The sequence below is a fragment of the Schistocerca americana genome, chromosome X (genome assembly GCF_021461395.2).
Source record: "Schistocerca americana isolate TAMUIC-IGC-003095 chromosome X, iqSchAmer2.1, whole genome shotgun sequence".
NCBI classification, from domain to species: Eukaryota; Metazoa; Arthropoda; class Insecta; order Orthoptera; family Acrididae; genus Schistocerca; species Schistocerca americana.
Genome location: NC_060130.1, coordinates 895,120,082 through 895,145,103, shown reverse-complemented (window position 1 = coordinate 895,145,103; position 25,022 = coordinate 895,120,082). Strand labels below are relative to the sequence as shown.

At 44.9% G+C, this 25,022-nt stretch overlaps 1 protein-coding gene across 5 annotated transcripts in view; it reads right to left on the bottom strand.

The window, feature by feature from the left end:
* The window catches only part of LOC124556796 (formin-binding protein 1-like), a 358,048-nt gene that overhangs the window by 245,630 nt on the left and 87,396 nt on the right, over positions 1-25,022 (bottom strand). The gene's annotated exons all lie outside the window — the stretch shown is intronic.

The following is a 25,022-nucleotide window of genomic DNA, read 5'->3' as shown; positions in this document are numbered from 1 at the left end:
CTCCATTAATCGTCTCCCCCCCTCCAAAAAGAATGTGGGCCATTTGAGCGGAGAAAAAAATTGCTCATCCGATTACGCTGCCGAACCTACGTACATTCACATCTGTACTCCCCAAGCAACCTCACCACGTGTGGCGGAGGGTAATTCCAACACCAATGTCTTTCCCACCTTCTCTGTTCCATTCATGAATGATCAGTAGGAAGAGTCACTCACTCTCGATAAACCCCATTGAGTTCTATTTTTTCTCATCTTTTCCTCGTAGTAATTTCACGAAATGTATTTTGGGCGACGCGACTGTGATTTTCTTTTTGGTGCGAAGGTGGAGATCAACTGCATGACGAATTAAGATCGCCTGTGAAGTAAGGAACTACTGAATTAAGATCATCGGCAGATGTTCTACGACAGCCAGTGATCCGTTTTGCGCTCATCAAGATGCAATGGCTTGCCTACTGCATTCATTATTCTCTATCTGCTTGGCGATTGTGACAATATGTGACTAAGAAAGCGGCGATCCGAAGTCTTACCGACTAAGAATTACTAGATGAGATTTTATTTTCGTCGGCGGAAAATATTAGCAAGAGCTACAGTTCTCGCATAGTTTCAATCTATGGCGAAGATGTCACGAATGTTGCTAATGTCTGTACGGAGTTTTACATTTTAAGAATGGGTGAAAATTTGTTGCCGGCCAGTGTGGCCGAGCGGTTCTAGGCGCTTCAGTCTGGAACCGCGTGACTCCTACGGTCGCACGTTCGAATCCTGCCTCGGGCATGGATGTGTGTGACGTCCTTATGTTAGTTAGGTTTAAGTAGTTCTAAGTCTAGGGGACTGATGACCTCAGACGTTAAGTCCCATAGTGCTTAGAGCCATCTGAACAAAAGTATCTAAACACGGTTTTTGGTAAATGACAGTACGCAAAAGGTGCAAGCTCTTTTTCATCACTGATTTACGTCCCTAGCTTTGTTATCTTTCGAAATGCTGAAGCAACTAAGAGTTTTTCTTAATTGAATATACCTTTTGGGACAGTTCGAGAGATTTGCAACCAATATTATATATATATATATATATATATATATATATATATATATATATATATATATATATATATATATATATATATATACAGATGGATGGTCTTTCGTATTTGCAGCGAAGATATTCGCCAAAATATCCGGGTAATGTATTAAATGTGAGGGGCAAGAGACCATTCCGAGTTGACCTACACGATGATGACATGACAAGAAATGTAGATCTGCGGTTTGAACAGTTCCCCACTGCAAACATTGACTATTACAACGACATATTCTATTTCTTTTCTGAGCCCTCGAACGACGCGAAAAAGGGGGATGACTCATTTTTTAAAAACTTTCTGAGTACGGCGACACAGCGGGGCTCTCGTTCCTTTTCTGTCTCCTTTTTTTCCTTGAGCCTTTCTTTGGTATTTTTAGATTAGTGAAATATTATGGCTGACTAATGTTACACCTGTTGCATTCGCGAAGAATGATGGTCGCTAAAACCCCTATTTGTTCCATTTTCTGAATTTCTCGCTGTGATCATTTCACGAGAAGTATGTGGAAGGAAGTAATATGTTGTCCGACTCTTCACGGAACGATGCAAGAGGCCTCTCTTGTCTCGCCTGCCACTGGAGTTCGCAACGCTCTCGTGCCGAGTAAACTACTGCACGACGAAACGTGCCGCCCTTCTTTGAATGTTCTCCAACTCTTCTATTGATCCTACCTGATACGGGTCGGTTCCAGATTGATGAGTAATTCTCAAGAACTGGTGGAAAAAGTTTTTTGTAAGTGATCTGTTTCGTGGATGATTTAAACTTCCCACAGATTCTTCCAATAAATCTCAGCGTAGCATCTGCTTTTGCAACTATTGCTTACGTGGTCATTCCACTTCAGGTGATTCCAAATGGTTAATCCAAGGTATTTTACGGTAGTCACTGTTTGCAGTGATTTGTCGCCAACAGTGTAACACAACATTAGTGGATTTCTTCACGTATTTATGCGCAGTACGTTACATTTATTTACTATGTATATACGCACACTGAAGAACGAATGAATATTTGTAGCAAGACCAGGACTCGAATCCAGGTCTTCTGCTCACTAGGCAGATGGCGTTAACAACAACGCCATCCTCGCACAGTGGCTTTGCATATTGCGCGGAGTACCCTAGCATGTCTCTCTCCTCAATCCAAGCCGTGCGGCGTAGCTGCGCCTTGCCACGGTTCGCGCGGCTCCCCCCGTCGGAGGTTCTTGTCCTTCCTGTGTGTTTTGTCTTTAGCGTAAGTTAAAGTTAGATTAAGTAGTGCGTAAGCTTAGAGACGTCTGCCCTCGTGGTCTCGCGGTAGCGTTCTCGCTTCCCGAGCACGGGGTCCCGGGTTCGATTCCCGGCGGGGTCAGGGATTTTTCCTGCCTCGAGATGACTGGGTGGTGTTGTGTCGTCATCATCATCATTCATCCCCATTACGGTCGGAGGAAGGCAACGGCAAACCATCTCCATTAGGACCTTGCCTAGAAAGGCGGTGCGGGTCTCCCGCATCGTTCCCCTACGCTCTGTAAAGTAGCATGGGACTTCATTTCCATTTCCAAGCTTAGAGACCGATGACCTCAGCAGTTTGGTCCCATAAGACCTTACTATAGTTTTTTTCCCCTCAATCCAAATTCCAATTCACGCCTTGGATTAAGAAGGGAGACGTGCTAGGGTAGTCCATGCGGTTTTGCGAAGCTACTGTGCCCGGATGGCGTATTGGTTAGCGCATCTGGCTACTGAGCAGGAGACTGGGTTGAGTCCTGGCCTTCTTACAAATTTTCATTTATCGCTTCAGTCTGCAATATACATAGTAAACGTCTCACGTTTTACAAGGTTTCTGGAACAGTATAGTTTAATTTAACATTTATTTACGTTCAGGGCAACTGCCAGTTCCATCCCCAATCTCCGATTCTGTGCACGTCTTTCTGAAAATCGTTACCATCTTCTGTCGTTGTTACCTTTTCCGCATCACCTTTGAACAGCCTCATGGGTATTCCAACATTATTCACCACATCATCTACACGTATTACAAATTAAAGTCCCCCGCCGCGTTTATTCTCTTTCCATGTGAAGGGTAATTTCATGAACCACCGTAGGGATTTTGATATGGTTTTCACTGATACACAGACTAGTTCACGAAGAACGTTTCTGTACATAATTTATAACTAGAGTAGTAATGAGTATGTAATACATGTATTGTTATGTGTTCCATATTAAATTAGCGACTGGACTGACATCACGTGGCAACCATGGGGGCTACGAGATAGTGATCTAAAGAGGCAGTGGTATCTGGAGGGAAAAGCTGTAAACAGCCGCCGCAACTCCAGAGAGCAGCGAAGCTTGAAAAGAATCTACACACGTCTTCTACACGTCTTATTCGCCGAGGTGACAAGAGTCATGGGATACCTCCTAATATCGCGTCCGAACCTCATTTTGCACGGCGTAGTGCAGCAACTCGACGTAGCATTGACTCCACAGGTCTTTGGAAGTCCCCTGGAGAAATATAGAATCATGTTGCCTCTATATCTGTCCGTAAATTCGAAAGTGTTAACGGTGAGCATTTGGTGCACGAAGTGACCTCTACCTGGGTAACCAAATCATTCGCTCGAATTGTCCAGAATGGCCTGACATGGCGCACTGTCATCCATAAAAATTCAATCGTTGTTTGGGAACATGAAGTCTATGAATAGCTACAAATGGTCTGCAAGTGGCCGTACATAACCATTTCCAGTCAACGATCGGTTCAGTCGGGCCAGAGGTCCCAGTCCATTCCAAGCATCCACAGCCCATACCATTATGGAGCCACAACCAGCTTGCAAAGTGCCTTGTTGACAACTTGGATCCATGGCTTCAGGGGTCTGCGCCGCACTCGAACCTTACCATCAGCTCTTACCAACTGAAATCGGGACTCATCCGACCAGACCTGGGTTTTCCAGTCGTCTAATGTCCAACCGACACGGTCACGAGCCGAGGAGAAGCCCTGCAGACAATGTCGTGCTGTTGGAAAAGGCACTCGCGTCGGTCGTCTGCTGTCATAGCCCATTAACGGCAAATTTCGCCGCACTGTCGTAACAGATGCATTCGTCGTACGTTCCTTTGTTAGCACTCACAATTCTACCCGAACTCCGATGGTCTCTGTGGCTAAGTGAAGGCCGTCGGCCACTGCGTTCTCCGTGTCGACAGATAATGCCTGAAATTTGGTATTCTCTGCACACTCTTGACACAGTCGATCGCGGAATATTAAATTCCCTAATCTTTACAGAATATTTAATTCCGTAAGGATTTCCGAAATGGAATGTCACCTGCGTCTAGTTCCAACTACCATTCCATGTTCAGTCTTAATTTCAGTCATGCGGCCATAATCACGTCGGAGACCTTTTCACATGAATCCCCTGAGTACAAATGACACTTTCACCAACGCACTGCCCTTTTACACCTTATGTACACAGTACTGCAGCCAGCTGTGTACGTGCATATCGCTATCCAATGACTTGTCACCTCAGTGTGTATTTTTTATTGTACCGGGGACCTAAAAACGACGGAGAGGCTTCGCCCCTGCCATAGCCCTCAGTTAGAATTATATTAATACCTTCAGCTGTTGACGGGCGTTGATATATATCAACGGGGACAGGTGAAAATGTGTGCCCCAACCGGGACTCGAACCTGGAATCTCCTGCTTTCATGGCAAACGCTCTATCCATCTGAGCCACCGAGGGCACAGAGGATAGCGCGACTGCAGAGACTATCTCGCGCACGCCTCCCGCGTGACTCACATTCTCACCTTGTATGTCCACACACTACATTTGTAGTGTCCCGCCCCAACACAGTGATTACTCGTGGAAGACATTCTTACAAAGTCCCATAAGAGTTCGGGGAATATGTGTGCATCCGCACAGAAGGAGGAGGTCATGGCCGGTATTGCCAGAACTATATACTTATATGGGTATGGTGTCTGTTCTTTCGGACATGTTCGAAACAAAAGACACCATATCCATATAGCCCTCAGTGGTTCACAACCCCACAACAGGCTACAGCAGTCCACTCACCCCACCGCCGTCCCACACCGAACCCAGGGTTATTGTGCTGTTCGACCCCCAGTGGACCCCCCCTGGAAACGTCTCATACAAGACGAGGGTAATCCCAAATGTGTGCGTGGTAGAGTAATTATGTTGTACGCGTACGTGGAGACAGTGTAACTGAGGCGGAATAAGGGGAATCAGCCCTCATTCGCCGAAGCAGATGGAAAAAAGCACTCCGTCTTCAGACCACAAGTGGCCCATCGAGACCATCCGACCGCCGTGTCATCCTCAGTTGAGGACGCGGATAGGAGGGGCATATGGTCAGCACACCGCTCTCCCGGTCGTTATGATTGCTTTCTTTGACCAGGGCCGCTACTATTAGGTCGAGTAGCTCCTCAATTGGCATCACAAGGCTGAGTGCACCGCGGAAAATGGCAACAGCGCATGGCGGCTGGATGGTCACCCATCCAAGTGCCGGCCACGCCCGACAGCGCTTAACTTCGGTGATCTCGCGGGAACCGGTGTATCCACTGCGGCAAGGCCGTCGCCGAAGCAAATGGAAAACCGCCTTAAAAACAATCCACAGGCTGGCCGGCACAGCGGACCTAGACACTAATCCGCCGGGTGGATTCGTGCCGGGGACAGCGCGTTAGACAGTCGGGTAGCCGGGCGGGCTTCACCTCAGTGGGCACTGGTTTATTTATTGTAAACAGTAACGTTTTTATGACTTATTTGGGGTACTCCTGAAATTACTTCTGCATCTGTCGATTTCGTTCCGTTATGAGGAACGTCTTGAGTTGTATTTGCAAGCAAGTCCCGAATCAAATCAAATATCTGGTCTGATACTCGGTCGTATTTTGTTGACTAAATGACGCAGGACTATATCAAATGAATTCCTGCCATCTATAAACACGCCTTTTTTTAGGAGGTGAGTGCTACCGGTGTTTGGGGGCGGGAGGGAGGCAGGTAGAGGCGGCGGAGGAAGAGCAGCAAATGGAGGTGCGGGCGGCGTGGGCGTGGGCCCGGCCGGCAGCCGGCAGCAGGCACGTGCGGCCCGCCGGCCAATCGATACGGCGCGCCGCCCGGGCTGACTCAGCCGCCGCCGCTGCACCGGCCACGCACCTCCGCACGCTGCCTGCTCTCCGCACGCCCTCTGCGCATCAATTTTATATACGTCCACACGCTATCTCCAGCCGTCAACATCGACACTGCGCAGGCACTGCTGTCGGAGTCACGAGTCCAAAGCCCGGCCTCGTGCAGCTCTCCAATAAGTACCGTACTTACAGTAACGAGAAGACTTCGAAAAATAAGTTACACATTATTATGGCAGGCCAAGTAAAGTTTACTGAATACTGCACATATTAATGGTCATTAACATGGGGTGGGCCCGCCCTTCGCCATTATGACGGCATAAACTCTATTGAGGACAATTTCAATAAGGTAGGTTGGTTGGTTCGTTGGTTGATTTGGGGGAGGGAACCAAATAGCAGGGTCATCGGTCCCATCGAATTAGGGAAGGATTCGGAAGGAAGTCGGCCGTGCCATTTCAAAGGAATCATCTGGCATTTGCCTGAAGCGGTTTAGGGAAATAACGGAAAACCTACACTACTGGCCATTAAAATTGCTACACCACGAAAATGACGCGCTACAGACGCGAAATTTAACCGACAGGAAGAAGATGCTGTGATATGCAATTAATTAGCTTTTCAGAGCATTCACCTACACCTACGTGGCGACACCTACAACGTGCTGACATGAGGAAAGTTTCCAACCGATATCTCATACACAAACAGCAGTTGACCGGCGTTGCCTGGTGAAACGTTGATGTGATGCCTCGTGTAAGGAGGAGAAAGGCGTACCATCACGTTTCCGACTTTGATAAAGGTCGGATTGTAGACTTCCGCGATTGCGGCTAATCGTATTGCGACATTGCTGCTCACGTTGGTCGAGATCCAATGACTGTTAGCAGAATATGGAATCGGTGGGTTCACGAGGGTAATACGGAACGTCGTGCTGGATCCCAACGGCCTCGTATCACTAGCAGTCGAGATGACAGGCATCTTATCCGCATGGCTGTAACGGATCGTGCAGCCACGTCTCGATCCCTGAGTCAACAGATGGGGACGTTTCCAAGACGACAACCATCTGCACGAACAGTTCGATGACGGTTGCAGCAGCATGGACTATCAGCTCTGAGACCATGGCTGCGGTTACCCTTGACGCTGCATCACAGACAGGTGTACTCAACGACGAACCTGGGTGCACTAATGGCAAAACGTAATTTTTTCGGATGAATCCACGCTATGTTTACAGCATCATGATGGTCGCACCCGTGTTTGGCGGCCGCGGTGAACGCACATTGGAAGCGTGTATTCGTCATCGCCATACTGGCGTACCACCCGGCGTGATGGTATGGGGTGCCATTGGTTACACGTCTCGGTCACCTCTTGTTTCTTATTGACGGCACTTTGAACAGTGGACGTTACATTTCAGATGTGTTACGACCCGTGGCTATAACTTTCATTCGATCCCTGCGAAACCCTACATTTCAGCAGGATAATGCTCGACCGCATGTTGCAGGTCCTGTACGAGCCTTTCTGGTTACAGAAAATGTTGGACTGCTGCCCTGTCCAGCACATTCTCCAGATCTCTCACCAATTGAAAACATCTGGTCAATGGTGGCCGAGCAACTGGCTCGTCACAATATGCTACTCTTGACGAGCTGTGGTATCGTGTTGAAGCTGCTTGGGCAGCTGTACCTGTACACGCCATCCAAGCTCTGTTTGACACAGTGCTCAGGCGCATCAAGGCCGTTATTACGCGGCCAGAGGTGATTGTTCTGGGTACTGATTTCTCAGGATCTATGCGCCCAAACTGCGTGAAAATGTAATCACATGTCAGTAGTAGTATAATATATTTGTCCAATGAATACCCGTTTATCATCTGCATTTCTTCTTGGTGTAGCAATTTTAATGGCCAGTAGTGTATTAATGGTAATTAACATGGGGTGGGTCGGCCCTTCGCCATTATGACGGCATGAACTCTGCTGGGGACACTTTCAGTAAGGTAGGTTGGTTGGTTAGTTGATTTGGGTGAGGGAACCAAACACCAGGGTCATCGGTCCCATCGGACTAGGGAAGGATGGGGAAGGAAGTCCGCCGTGTCCTTTCAAAAGAATCATCTAGCATTTGCCTGAAGCGATTTAGGGAAATCACGGAAAACCTAAATCAGGATGGCAGGACACAGGTTTGAACCTTCGTCCTCCTGAATGCGAGTCCAGTATGCAAACCACTGCCCCACCTCGCTCGGTGTGTATTTATTAATGAGTATTGTAGTCTACATGAAAACCGACCACACCAGAAAGGTACTGCGTACTGGTGACAGATTACATAAGTAATATATGGTTCAAATGGCTCTGAGCACTGTGGGACTTAACATCTGTGGTCATCAGTCCCCTAGAACTTACAACTACTTAAACCTAACTTACCTAAGGACATCACACACATCCATGCCCGAGGCAGGATTCGAACCTGCGACCGTAGCAGTCGCGCGGTTCCGGACTGAGCGCCTAGAAAATAATATATGGTGCACTGATCTACAAAAGTCAACTTGATATTTCATGATATCTATGAGGGTCTTTACAGTGATTTGATATTTAATCAGTTTCTTCCTCGCTTGTTTCATGTAGCCGCATGTGACGTAATCGCTCGGTTTTGAATAAGGTTGTAACACTTAAATCGATTAGAAGTGCGTTTATATTACGTAACTGTGTATCCGCAATTTATAAAATGTGTATTCTGTGTTGTTTTAACTCCTTGATCTATGGCAAGAAAATTAGAGTTTTGTAATGTATATATGAAAAAAGCAAAAGAATATGTTGAAATGATAATTTATTATACTATGAGTATGTCCATAAAAAGAAAATGTTTGTTAACAGCTGGTTCATACTTAGGACAATTGTATTTGTAGCATGTAAAAGCTATAGGGAAGTCCCTCCGCAACGGAAGTGGCATGGCGCGATGTAAAAGGTGGGTTTGGCGGTCGAACTGAGCGGCTCCTTTGCGTGAACGACACCCAGTATGCGGCTAGCCTTAGCACGGTACATTTAGAAGGTGCTAAGAGAGGCAACTGGAAGCTGTATTATAAAGTATTTACCTCGGATTACTTGGTATTCGCCGCATAATGGAATGGCTCTAAGATGTTGAAAATCTGACTCCAAGTAGAGATTTTATAGAGCATTCGTACATCAAAAGCCGTGAGTATAGTCACCCAAGATGTCGCCTGCCACCAATTTTCGCCACTGCTTCACAAACTTCATACATTCAGTTAATGTATATGGGCATGGGCCAGTTAATGAGTGTATGTTGTTTCAATAAGAATCATATAAAACCTTAATTCGTGTCCGGAACCATATTTTCAATCCTCATCACGAAACTACACAGGTTCCTCACCTAAGTGCTCATTTATGTTATCACTTTCATTAACTCCCAAGATTTAAGTCCGTTAGGTTTTTCTACTAATTTCACCTAATTCGATATTATAGCTCGGCAGCCAATCACTAGTCCACGTTTGAAGTCACTGAACTCTTCTAACCGACTCGTTCTGCTGTAACTGATTACCTACTAATAATACTACCAACCTCCTTCTATACTTGCGGACCCGCCATTCGTGACAGCTAGTGGACAACTGCGCAGAGCATAGATGTGTCCGGATACCTTTGATCATATTGTGTACACGACACTATTTTTTCAACACGTTCGCCAAATCCTATAAACACCACTCTAGGCGTTCCACCAATCGTTCAGTTCTTCGACGAAAGAAATTCGCTAGTTGGTCAAAGAGCCATTCGAGGTTGTAAAATCAGCGATTAGAATTAATCCGTTATTCGAGTACCTGGACATTATTGTCGACGTCGATGACATTCCTCCCACGACTAAGCAGACCTGGTCAAACTGTTGGTACCATTTGACTACGGCTTGGCGCGACACTGCTTTAGTCCATATACCGCCAGAATTTTCCGGTGAATCTGTGTACAATTTAAATGTTTTGCGTACAAGAATCTTACTGTCCCGAGCAGTTCAACTTTCCACTGCGTTTCCAGCTGTCGCGTCATTTCATTCCCACACTGTGTTAAGGTGGATGAGTGGAGTGACACGAAAGGATATATACTAAGGAATGAGTACATCAGGGGAACAGTGAAAGTGGGGCCCATAGGGAAGAAGATCCAAGAAAGTAGGCTAAGATGGTATGGACATGTGCAGAGAAGAGGGGAGTACTAAGTGGGGAGAGGTGTTGAAGACCTAGAAATCGAAGGATTAAGGAGAAGAGGAAGGCCGAAACTGAGATGGAAAGACAGGGTAGCAGGGGACCTACGGGAAGTAACGATGCCTCAGGGAAGAAGCACTGGATAGGCATTTATGGAAAGCAACGCCGACCCCACATTACGTAGGAAAAGGCTGAGATGATGATGATGACGCCGAGGGAGGACTCGAACCTCCGCCGGGACCAGCCGCACAGTCCATTAGTTAGAGAAGCTCCATGAGTTGAAGAAAGACGCCAGCAGCGCAGGAATACATTATTGTGAGGTAGTTAGCGGTTAGGACGAGCCAGCTAATAGCATCCTAACATATCTGGAGAGCTCCCTCAGAACTCACTGGTAAGATACAAAGCTTTTTGGAGGAACGACGGTTCAGGGTGGCAAAAGAAAATAGTGCCCACCCTGACAGTCTACTGTTTTCTTCCTGGGACCGAGTTTTTAGATGGCATGGTCACTAAGACTCAGTTCTGTCGGTGTCCTGCAGCAGTCAACACGTACCGTCCTTGTCCATCACAAATGTCCTCGTGGAGAACCGCCAGCCGCCGTCGGCACAAAACGGCGAGATGCTATAGCCTACAAGCTAGCTAACACGCCATCATCATGCTTTACTGTTGTTCCCAACTGCTAGCATTTCTCACTCTCGCTCGTCTTAACCTTCTAGGGACTTACTTACATTTTTTAAATTTTAATTTTAACTGATGCTTGATAACACATTAACTTGATATTTAACACTTGTTCACTCTGCCTCTTGATTTCAGTGCTTAATATTCATTTCTTGTTTGCTTTGTAAATCTTCAGTGCAGAATACAGGGTTACAACTTAGGATGTTAACAATGTTAAAACTATACTAGATGTTAATAAATGGTTTTCAACGTGTAATACGGTAACTCAGGGGTTTTCTTTTTTGCCATCCAGGTGACGCAATTTTCACGCAAAACTGCACTTGAAAACCTGATAAAATGTGGACGCCCAGGAGAAACCTCAGCGTTTGGCCTGGTACATACACACGACGTCCGATACCCAACGAAACTTTCGAACGCAGTATGGAAGGCAACCACTGTCCCGACCAACTATTCGGGCTTGGGACACGTCATTTATGGAAACAAGTAGTGTTCTCCATAAAAAGAGGGCGTTTTGCCTAGTTGTTTCAGACGTCAACGTGGACAAGGTACGGCAGGCGTCTGCAAGTAGTCCGACAAATCGGTGCATACGGCGGCCAGAGTTGGAAATGAGACGATCAACAGTTCACAAGGTCTTGCGTAAGAGGTTACGGCTACATTCCTACAAGGTGCAGCCGCTTCAAGCATTTTAAAGCGCACAGAAAACGTCAGCGCGAAAAGTTTGCAGTGGATATGCTACGCAAGACTGACGCAAACAATGACTTTTTGAAGAAGAAGGAAAACATAATAATAACTGTTTGACGACGGGGCATTATTTGTTACAAGAACTTGGGAGATAACCATTTAATTCATTGTACAACAGGATGTAATGTGTGAAAAACAGAACGAATGAACACAAAAAATATTCGCAACAGGTGTCATCCTAATTGGAAGAATTTTATCGCTTCTGTAGAAACTGAGTCTTTCAAGACATAAACAGCTCAACAGAGAACTCTTTGATGGAGTAATGGCGAAGCAGCAGCTACGCCCCTATGCATGCAATTTGGCGAAATGATTTCGACCCCAGACCTCAGCTCCGCTAATGGAGCGCGGTGCACACGTTTATGCACCGGTGTGTAAGATGCCATGTGTAACTTGATGGATGTATGTTTTGCTCTACTGACGTGATCACATTTTAGCTTTTTACTGAAATGTTTTTAAATAAGAGTTACACTTCAGTTCGGTATATGTCCCAGATACAGTATCCGTCACACTTATGTATTCTGGTCTATAGTACAACACATTTGTTCTTTATAAGCGTAGTTACCTCCGTTTCTTTCGGTGACTGGACTGCCCACTGCGATGAGATTCGTGATGGATGCATGCAAAGACAGGGGCTTACTGAGGAGTGAACGCAATCTAATGCTTAAAAGAAATTGTGTCATGTCCCGGCAGCTAATTCATCTTCAACAATTTTCATTTCTTTCCATTACCGTTTCGCGGTTGTGCATTAGTCACTCTACTTCTATATCACTAGTCACTGTACGGTGCACAGCAGATGGTACATGGCAACAATCAGCAGTCCCCCAACCACTTTTCTATTATATACAAGGTATCCCTGGGGGAATGATCAGTATTCAGGAACATGTAAGGAACGATCATTCGAAGAAAAAAAAGGCTAGTAAACATGTGCATTAAAATGCATACCTTAAAAGCTATGAGCAGTGGTTCCGTGTAAGAGATGTGTTTCACAGTACCGGAGATGAACAAGAGCTCATAGCTCTTAAGGTATGCATTTTAGAGCCCATGTTTCTAGACTGCTTTTGCTTATAAGGATCGTTCGTGTCATATCGCTGAATACTGACGATTCGTCATGGGAAACACTGTATACAATGCGCGCGAAAAACAACTAATTAAATTATGTATATCCGTAATACGTATGATTCTAAAAAATGGCTCTGAGCACTATGGGACTCAACTTCTGAGGTCATTAGTCCCCTAGAACTTAGAACTACTTAAACCTAACTAACCTAAGGACGTCACACACATCCATGCCCGAGGCAGGATTCGAACCTGCAGCCGTAGTGGTCTCGCGGTTCCAGACTGCAGCGCCTAGAACCGCACGGCCACTTCGGCCGGCGTATGATTCTAACACAGGGGTATTTGTATTATACATATCTGGGGACGTTTCGGTAACCAGCCACACAAAACAGATACAAACCGAGTAGCTCCTCAGGCGTTCTCACTTGCTACGACTTCTGCAGGTGAGCAATACTCGGGGATGGATAATATGAATCTCTGGTAAGCTGCTTCTATTGTACAGCAGAGAGAGAGAGAGAGAGAGAGAGAGAGAGAGAAACTCCCCAGAAACCACCAAGTTAACTACGTTTGGGCGCTCGGTTTCCTCCTGCAATTTTCCACGCAATGTCACTTTGGACAGACGTATAACGTTATTTGAGGTGTGCCAAGAGTATTTACCACTGATTCTTGAACTAAAAAAAGAAGGTAATATCCTTATTCTTGCACTGCATTTTTTTACGCGTTGTCAAAGACGACGGAACTGCCTGCGATTCATTCTTACAGAAATATCGACTTTGTTTACTATTTAACACTTAATAAGGCTTAGCAGACGTTAGGTTCGTCTGTATTAATGACTCACCGTCTATAACTATATCTCACAAGAAATCTTAGATTTAGCAGCGTATGCAACCTGATACTCCAAGCGCGTAATGAAGAACTGTATGAAAATCCTGACGAAAGCATCGTTGGTTTTGGCAGAGAAAATGATTATCATTCCGAAAGATGGCATTCACGTACAAAGACGTCAACGGTATAGACATTTTATGAATCTGCCTTATGGTCTTTCATAGCAGCGTAAAAAGCTAGGATGTTACTCGACTGACCTACGGAAAACCGAATCTTGTTTTTAATGCAGTTACAGCACACACTACATCCTGGGTGACTTAAGGTGTTATATAACGATTGTGCTGACAGGGGACAATACAGATATAAAAGGAAGCGGGAACGCAAAAAAACCAGCGCTGCACGTTGCCGGCTTCTGACCAAGCTTAACGTCCTTAAACCATTGATGAATCACCAGCCAGTCCGCATACCTCTCACTTCACGACAGAGTTCTTTTACAGTTAACCCGGAAGGTCAGCGCGCACCTTGAGGTGAAGAACTATTGGCCATCACATATGGTAGTAATTAAAATCATCTTTATTGCGTAATCCGGAAAACTTCAAGAGTTCTAAATAAGCATTTGAACAGAAATCTCTTGTTCTTTATATCTGACTCCAAGTAAGGTAGGCAGTTATGTGTCAAGATGACGGTACGATTTAAGGTCGATATTAATTACAAGACGAAACGTTTATAATCATGAACTACTTTTGAAACCTCAAATGCCTCCGAGTCACGAATTTACAGACGTCTAACGTAAGAAACATATATACTGTCTTCTGCTACATTTTCCTAACAGAATCATAGCTGTACTACCCAAGTTGAGGATCCAATGGACTGGTTTGGTGTTTTATCTTCGGTTGAGTTACTCTGTTCACAGGGTGCCCCGATGCTACTAAAAAGAATATGTTTACCAAAAATGTCACTCATTAACAGTATTAGCAAAACGAAACATCCGTGAAACTTCCGAAACTATGATGACACCATCGGCAACCTCGCTATGCAGGGCATACGCCGAAAGATGGGACGCCCGCTGACACACACACACACACACACACACACACACACACACACACACACACACACACACACACACTCTATATATATATTACTGTTTCATAACACTACCCTAATAGCTGGAAGTGCGTGCCAGAATCTCCGTATTATTATATTCCATAGGATGACCGGTGCCAAGGCAGTGTTCTGGAATAGCCGATTCGCTCCGTTGTTTTAAGCGTATGTTACGCTTATACTCAATGGAACAGCCCTCCACAGTAATTGTGGTCTGACATGCCACAACTGCTAGGAATACGATAATCCCCGCCTTACGCAAACCAATATCACCCTTTACCGGTCCTAAAAGAGCCTTAATCTTAGAGGGTGGTCGAGAAACACATTTCGAGTCATATTTCCGCAGATTACGAGCAATCCTATTGGAAATACTTTCTGTGTAACGCAAAATGGCTGTAGACTTTGATGCCACCTCATATTAGCTTCGCTCACGGTTGGTAGCGTCTGATCTGTCTTTCGCTAAACCCATTCCGACGGAACGTGACTTCGAGATGGGCCAACACAGCTGACAAACTTTCAGGGTCTGAGGTGATGTGGGCCTTATGAACCAAGCTATGAAGTACCCCTTTCGTGCTGAGCCTGATGGTGACAACTGAAGGTCTGTAGATACAAATCAGTGTCAACTGGTTTCCAATAAACGGACTGTCCCAACGCACCATCAAGCTTGCCCTCCTGAGCAACACATCAACGAAGCGAAGGCAGCCTTCCTTTCCCACCTTCATCGTGAAGAGAATGTTAAAGTGGACTGAATTCAGATCTAAAAAGCCTATTAAATTATCATTTCCATAATCCCAAACAACAAAAGAAACGTCTACATTCCTATTCACTGCAGATAACTTCTAACGTTGGACATCTTTTAACCGAGGTTTTAAATGCTATTGCAAAGCTCTCTCTCCATCGTTGCATATGTACCTTTAAAACGACAGGGCGTGCATCTGTCGGAATACCTGTAGTTGCCGAAGACGTCATCCGGCTGCATTCTCGAAAGTTATTTCAACATTTTAGACGCCAGGAGAAACTGAAGTTTCGCAGGAAAGAGTCAATTATTTTGTAAGTCTTCTCTTAATTTACTAACTGTATGAGAAGTAGTGAATCGAAGGCCTCGCTAAAAACCACTTACTATAACACGTAGTTTGAGTCACAAATTTTGGATTCAAAATAAATGAAAAGTCAAGTTTTGCGATGAAGAGTGTCTAAAACATTGTTACCTACATTTTCTCGTTTCCGTCATTCTGTTTATCGGACCGTATGGCGGGCGACAGTCAGGTTGGTATCCCACCGCGTCTCCAGACGGCTCTACGCTGGTTATCGGGGCTCATTTAGAAGTGGGGCTCATCACTGAAGGCAGTTTAACTCGAGTCAATGAGATTCCAGGCCGAAGACGTGTCTGGAGATCCCCGGACAGCGGCACGATACCAACCTGACTTTCGTTTACCGTACGGTTCGACAACCAGGAGTAATGGCCTGGGGCGCCATTTCATTTCATTTCATAGCAGGATCCCTTTAGCTGTCACCAGCAGTACCCTTACTGATATTCTATGCCCGTTTTGTTGCATTCCATGGCGAGCCAGCCTGGGCTTACATTTCAGCAAGACAACGCCCGCCCGCACACAGCTAGAGTTTCTTCTGCTTGTCTTCCTGCTTGCCAACTTGAGTTTGTACTACTGTATTTATGAGTAGCCGGCCATTGTGACCAAGCGGTTCTAGGCGCTTCAGTCCGGACCGCGCTTCTGCTACGGTCTCAGGTTCGAATCATCCCTCAGGCATGGATGTGAGTGATGTCCTTAGATTAGTTGGGTTTAAATAGTTCTAAGTCTAGGGGACTGTGATGATCTCAGATGTTAAGTCCCATAGTGCTTAGAGCCATTTGCACCATTTTATTTATGAGTAGTTTCGAAGTGAAACCACTGGGTCAGTATGTAGTTTTCATACAAAATTAATTTTAGCCCCATTTTTGCTTATTATTTAGGACTGTAATTAGTTTTAGGCATAATGAGTTGATGGAAGTTTCGAGATGTGAGACTGTATCTAGGAAAATTGCGAATTTGCTTTCAAATATATCACATGAAATGATGGGTGGTTGGAATATTGTCAGTTTCGAGTAGACCAGCGCAGTATCTGCAGCTCTGTGGCAGTTTCAGATAAACAAGGCCAATAGCATTCATACAATTCGAAGTGCTGTCAAACTGTATGTCCCCGCGGTTTCTAAGTGAAACCATACCCTTCAAACAATTGATTGTTTAAATTTTGCCCATTTGTTCTTGTATTCCTTGCTCACTATGATAATGAAGATTAATTTTATGAAAAATTTTAGAAGTATATAGTTTTTCAATATTGTTTGGACTCAAAAGGTTACTAAAACTTGAGAGGAAGCATAAGCCGCCATCGCTCCCTCAACTGAGCCGTCTCCAATGAAATTCATGCGCAAAACAGCAACTGAACTTCAACTACAGATCAACAGATTTGAGAAATGAAAGGGTTTAGGCCGACGTCTGTCAATGAACAATTTGACAACGCCACGAAGCACGGAGCTGCAATGTGCCGTGCTTTGTTGGCATTATTTCCGAATGCCGTGTCTCTCTCAAGAGTGTTATCTCTGACGAAAGTGAGAGGTATCTAGTTCAAACGGGTGGGACGCCATTATCTGAACTACGGAAAATCCATATTTCGTGAAAGAGTTCGAAAGGACCCAGCCTTGTTTTATGATGTGGACTGGGTTGTCATCACGGTACGTGTCGGGGCCTTAAGCCCGCCAGAAATCTCATTATGGGGAATAATCAAGTTTATAGGTCAATGTCGGTACAGGACTTAAGTATTTCGTGAAAGTTTTGGAAGACGGCTTTCGAAGCACAACTTCTGAGGTGCGCTGTGATATGAAATCAGGAAACGGAAATGCAAAGATCTCTGCGTAACGCGTAGTGGTGCACATACAGATCCGCCGGATACATGTACTTCAGTACACAATACTCCGTTTTGACCTAGGGGTATGGGGGTCTTTTCGGACGCATACCGTGTACGAGTCCAAAAGTTTAATGACTTTTCAGCGTATTGCGAAACAAGAAAGGGTATCTGAAAATTTATATTATGAACTCACAATTCCGCAGCTCGACTTCTTTCTGATTTAACAACAACTGTGCTCGTAAAGCCCGCATCTCGTGGTCGTGCGGTAGCGTTCTCGCTTCCCACGCCCGGGTTCCCGGGTTCGATTCCCGGCGGGGTCAGGGATTTTCTCTGCCTCGTGATGGCTGGGTGTTGTGTGATGTCCTTAGGTTAGTTAGGTTTAAGTAGTTCTAAGTTCTAGGGGACTGATGACCGTAGATGTTAAGTCCCATAGTGCTCAGAGCCATTTGAACCATTTTTTTTTTGTGCTCGTAAAAAATTATCTTCATCCGTAAAGGAAACACTCCCGTCTCCAGAAAGTAATTGGTTGACGCAGCTATAGTGCCAAAGGATCGATCTGAAAAGCTCATATTTAGTTTTTTTAATAAAAAAATAGGGCGTCCTTCAATAAACGATCACAAGTATTCTGTAGGAGAGAGCTGCCCTGTTCTGTTAGGAAAGCAGTACGCAGTCACTGCCGACTGATATTCATCGTCACGTCCTTTCTCTTAGTTCATACTATAATCCGTTCATCATAAGAATAAGCCTGATGTAAAAATTGCAGTATGTATTCTTTCGCGTTTGCTGGTGCTTCATTGGATTTCCGTTTCACGTGGGGCTGCAGCCAAGCTGTCTCAGGTACTGTCAAGTGCGACAATGAAGGTACGTTTTGTGTTGTGCGTTAATCGCACCTTGCTTTGGCGATAATACAGGAAAAAAGCTTTACAGGCGCATTCAACTTTAACAGCACTGGCCGGTCAGCTGGTACAGCTAATCTGCAGTTACGTGGCCAGCTTACACGTAAAAAGAGACGAGCAGAGGAGCAACACGGCTTCGAATGTCATTTAATTTTTAAGCAGAATGAAATAATACACTGCAAATCTCACACAATACGCTCATTAGACGACTAGACGAAAACCGCAACAAGTTATCGGTTTTAGCTAACGTACTATTGTAATTAAAAACAAGAATGATGAAAATTCCTGACTTAACCACAGGGTAATTTTTCTGCATAAGCTGTGTGTAACGTAAGAGTATTGACGGATTTCACCGTATAGTTAAATATTGAAGCCATTGAAGGTATTACCTACAGTCAGATGTTTGGTAATTAATCTCTTAGCTCTTTCCTTATCCGAATCCGAGAAATACATTTCATTTCTGGAAGTGTCACCTGCTACGTTGATAACGAGCCTATCAACAACAGAATCCACGAAGCCAACCAGGCGCAGCATTTTCTCCTCTTCTTTTATGACGAGCCGTTCTATATCTCCCCCCCCCCCCCACCCCCCGCAACGGTCGGCAGTGACGTGTGAAAAAGCTGCATGCGTTAGTTCCAGTACGGTACGTCTGGCATCTTAAAAAGTCTTGTTACTTCTCGAGCCAAATTACGCAGCTTGACTCCAGATCAGTTCTGTTGGGTTCATATCGTAATGGTACAGTAGCAAATGTAAAAATGCATCATTTTTATGATGTACTCGATGCTCTAAAAATGATTGTTTTTCATATTTCTACGATACTTATCTACCTCTGTGGTATAAAACGATGGACATGGCCCAGATAAAGAGGATTTGGTTTTCCATTTTTGCCTTAAAAATTAAATTATGTTTTCTTAATTTAAAAAACTTTTATGAACAGTCTTTCATAAAACATCGATAATTAAGAACTTTTATTTGAAATGGATACAGGAATTTCGTAATACGTAATTAGAAACAAAAATACCTGCATTATTCATAAAAAATGATGATGAGTTTTATAATTACGAGATGTAGGTATTTAAAATGAAACGAGAAAAAAAAAGAGTGGGGAAATTTGAACCAACGCACGAAAAATCGCATTAGATTCACATTCCATTACACAACCAAGTGTGTATCTTCAGATCAAATGCAGTACATACAGCGCTGGGAAAACTTCAAAGCCGATTATCTCCGTAAATTCATGAAAAACATTAAGAACAGCCTGTTTCTCGGCCCTTTTTAACCGTGTTCCACGCGCATGTTTCACTAAGGAACAGAAAACAGCCTCAGCCATTTTCATACTGCGCATTAACAACGCGATGCTCGGAACACAACGCTGCAGAGGCTGCGACTGTACACGGTTTTTGAAATAATAACTACGTAGCTAAAGTGTAATTACGAAAAACATTGATGGCTGTTAATACATTTGAATATCTTGAAGTTTCATTTAATGTAACTTAGTCATAAGACATCTAATACATAAGTTGGACCTACTTCCAAGAGCGAACAACACCAGTGAACATGTGCTGCGGCTTCTGACCAATCATCGCGTTTGTGTTTGTTTACATCATGTTTATTCTTATGATGAACGGATTATAGACGTTAGGCCTGCCTCAAGAGTCATTACGTGAACAGTATACACACGGGACGACAGAAATATACCGCCCGGTAATAAAGCAAGCATGTGTGTACACGGGAGCAAGTGACGCAATAAACAATCTTAACGCGTACGCTCTCAGATTTTAATGTGAACACTACTAGCACTTTTTAATTTTCACTTGCGCACTAGTAACTACTGAAGATAGAGCCAAGAGCAAAATTTATGGCAATTCACACAGTCTTTGCGCCGTTTAAGCGAGTTGTAGGGCCTAGATCCGACTAATAATAATGTTCATATATTCCGGCCAGAACGATTTCGGTGAATAATTTTCATTTGACTGCTAGCGAATGAACCCCTCCTATATCCGGAGACGGAGACGTCACTTTCAAACACCGACCGCATTCTACCACCACCAACTTCCATCTCCGTAAGGACCGTGAAGACAAGGTAAGACATATTGGGGCTCCTATGGAGACATGTAGGCAGTAGTTTTTCTCTCGCTCCTTTTGCGAGTGGAACAGGAAAGGAAATGACCAGTGGTGATACCAAACACCTTCTGCGATGCACCATATGGTGGCTTGCGAGCTATATATTTATCTAAGTATGTATGTAGAAGCAGACCGCGTACATCGTGGGCGCTCAGAGGACATCGGCCGGTTTGCGTAGTTCCTAGCCGGTATTTCAAATACTTCTGCGCGCGCCCTTCCAGTCCCCCCACGTTCGTATTTATCCTTTATGCACGAACACGCGCAAAACGTGTTTCAACAAATCTTACGTTCGTCTGCACTAAAACGTCCCGTTACTGATAGATCTACGAGATAAATGTAGACTAGTTAGTCTTTAATGATTCGTTATCTGGGAGTAATAGTATAATTTATTTTAACAGCAGCATTTCTTTGTTATAACTCTTCATGCAACATAACTAGCCACTTTCATCATCAAAACCGCCACGATCCCTTAACTATGAAGCCGTTAAACTTAGTCTCCTCCAAAAGAATAAGGAAGTCTTCGTGCTTGATTTATTAATCTAGACAATCAGTCTACTTTTCTCTCGCGGAACACAAGTTTTTATTCATTTACATACCTTCGTTGCACGAGGAAGAGAAGAGGGAATTTTACAATCACAGCACAAGAGCCGTTAGAAATATTTCAGAGCAACAGCTAACCGCAACCACACACACCAAAAAATTATGACCACTTGCCTAATACCATGCCTGTCCGTCTTTGGAACGAAATACATCACTGACCCTGTTAGATGTCTACGCACAGGTCACGTAATTCGCGTAAATAATGGGCCGCTGATCTGCGTACGCTCTGATGGCGCCTGATAGCGACTCAGTTGGGTCCCATAGGATTTATATCAGACGAATTTGGTCGCAGATACGTCAACCGGAGTTCACTGTAATGTTCCTCAAACCAATGTAACACAATTCTGGCTCCGAGGCACGGACAGTTATACTGCTGAAAGGCAAGATGACATTGCCATCGGGGAAGAAATCAATTTCAGGTGGTTCACAGATGTCAGCGTGTTTGCGATTAGTACCACAGGCCCCATGCTAGCCCTAGAAAATGTCTCGCATAGCATAATACTGGTCCCAATAGGCTGCGTCGGAGGCGCGCTGCACATTATGAGCCGCCGTTCACCTCGATGACGGCGTTTGTGGAGACGACCATCGACCTAGTGTAGCAAAATGTGGTTCACTCTAAGAACCGAAACGTTTACACTGATCGACGGTAGAATACCAATCGTACCATGTTCACTGCAATCGTAACTGACGATGTCGTTGAGTAAACCTGTGAACACGTAAGAGTGGTCTGCTGCGAAGCCCCGTGTTCGACAATGTACGATGAACAGTGTGCTCCGAAAAACTTGTGCGTGCACCAGCATTGTGCTCTTTCGGTAGAGATACCACATATCACCATCTATCCTACTTTACAGAGCAGAGAAGCCTCTGAACACCATGTTCTGTGAAGAGTCGTGGACGTCCACCCATTTATCGCCTGGTGGTAGTTTCACTGTCCTTACACCTCTTTCCGTATATGCTCACGACAGTAGCACCTGAACATTCGACCAGCTTCGCCGTTTTCGAGATACTTGTTCACAGGCTCTGCGTAATAGTAATCTGCCCTTTGTCAAAGTCGCTCACCTCAACAGATGTCCCCATTTGCAGCCCGTATCTTCGCTAGGGTCATCTCCCGTCCGTGTCTGCTCCGCTTACATACTTTTGTTACAGGATCATGTAACCGCAACGCCACCAGGCGGCATCCAACGTCGCGATGGGCAGTGGTCAATGTTTTGGCTTATCAGTGTTATACATACAGGATGAAAATTAATAAAACCAAAAAACTGCAGGGACCGACCCCTGACTGAAAATGAGGTAAAAAAGGGACTATGAACATGTGTCTGGAAATGCATCGTTGCCACGGTAGTTACATCTACATCTACATTTATACTCCGCAAGCCACCCAACGGTGTGTGGCGGAGGGTGCTTTACGTGCCACTGTCATTACCTCCCTTTTCTGTTCCAGTCGCGTATGGTTCGCGGGAAGAACGACTGCCGGAAAGCCTCCGTGCGAGCCCGAATCTCTCTAATTTTACATTCGTGATCTCCTCGGGAGGTATAAGTAGGGGTAAGCAATATATTCGATACCTCATCCAGAAACGCACCCTCTCGAAACCTGGACAGCAAGCTACACCGCGATGCAGAGCGCCTCCCTTGCAGAGTCTGCCACTTGAGTTTGCTAAACATCTCCGTAACGCTATCACGCTTACGAAATAACCCTGTGACGAAACGCGCCGCTCTTCTTTGGATCTTCTCTATCTCCTCCGTCAACCCGATCTGGTAAGGATCTCACACTGATGAGCAGTACTCAAGTATGGGTCGAACGAGTGTTTTGTAAGCTACCTCCTTTGTTGATGGACTACATTTTCTAAGGACTCTCCCAATGAATCTCAACCTGGTACCCGCCTTACCAACAATTAATTTTATATGATCATTCCACTTCAAATCGTTCCGTACGCATACTCCCAGATATTTTACAGAAGTAACTGCTACCAGTGTTTGTTCCGCTATAATATAATCATACAATAAAGGATCCTTCTTTCTATGCATTCGCAATACATTACATTTGTTTATGTTAAGGGTCAGTTGCCACTCCCTGCACGAAGTGCCTATCCGCTGCAGATCTTCCTGCATTTCGCTACAATTTTCTAACGCTGCAACTTCTCTGTATACTACAGCATCATCCGCGAAAAGCCGCATGGAACTTCCGACACTATCTACTAGGTCATTTATATATATTGTGAAAAGCAATGGTCCCATAACACTCCCCAGTGGCACGCCAGAGTTTACTTTCACGTCTGTAAACGTTTCTCCATTGAGAACAACATGCTGTGTTCTGTTTGCTAAAAACTCTTCAATCCAGCCACACAGCTGGTCTGGTATTCTGTAGGTTCTTACTTTGTTTATTAGGCGACAGTGCGGAACTGTATCGAACGCCTTCCGGAAGTAAAGGAAAATAGCTTCTACCTGGGAGCCTGTATCTAATATTTTCTGGGTCTCATGAACAGATAAAGTGAGCTGGGTCTCACACGATCGCTGTTATCGGAATCCATGTTGATTCCTACAGAGTAGATTCTGGGTTTCCAGAAATGACATGATACGCGAGCAAAAAACATGTTCTAAAATTCTGCAACAGATCGACGTCAGAGATATAGGTCTATAGTTTTGCGCATCTGCTCCACGACCCTTCTTGAAGACTGGGACTACCTGTACTCTTTTCCAATCATTTGGAACCTTCCGTCCCTCTAGAGACTTGCGGTACATGGCTGTTAGAAGGGGGCAAGTTCTTTCGCGTACTCTGTGTAGAATCGAATTGGTATCCCGTCAGGTCCAGTGGACTTTCCTCTATTGAGTGATTCCAGTTGCTTTTCTATTCCTTGGACACTTATTTCGATGTAAGCCATTTTTCCGTTTGTGCGAGGATTTAGAGAAGGAACTGCAGTGCGGTCGTCCTCTGTGAAACACCTTTGGAAAAAGGTGTTTAGTATTTCAGCTTTACGCGTGTCACCCTCTGTTTCAATGCGATCATCATCGCGGAGTGTCTGGATATGCTGTTTCGAGCCACTTACTGATTTAACGTAAGACCAGAACTTCCTAGGATTTTCTGTCAAGTCGGAACATAGAATTTTACTTTCGAATTCACTGAACGCTTCACGCATAGCCCTCCTTACGCTAACTTTGACATCTTTTAGCTTCTGTTTGTCTGAGAGGTTTTGGCTGCGTTGACGAATGAAAGTTCCTCTGACCGAGTGCCGTCTGTTCCTTGCGTGTTGCAGGCTGTGTGATTGGCGCAACGTACTGTAAGCAGAAGAATGGTCCAGTATTCATGTCGGGATCAAGCCGAGGTGGTGTTTGTATACGGCAAAGCAAATGGAAACCGTCGAGAGGCAGCACTGCTATACCGAAACAAGTACCTTCTCACACACACCAACCACATTACAACACATTTCGAGCACTTTCTGGTTGTTCGTGTGATCACAGGTCCTTTCTGACAGACCAATGTGCAGGGACGTGGCGTACTCTGCGTACGCCAGATTTCGAAGACCAGGTTCTTTATGATACGGAGACGAACCGCGATGCAAGCTCCAGGCAAGAGACCCGCCAACATTGTTGTGAAAGAGTGCGGCAATCCATGGTGCGATGTGTGAACGCGTGTATTGCATCCCATGAGGATAATTTGAACATCTGTTGTGAGGTGGATGCGATGCAGCTCAGTACTGTATTCCGGGACGATTTGTTGTCGTTGCACGCACACCGTCCATTTCCGAACACATGTTCAGAGGACCGTTTTTCCTCCGTTTACAGT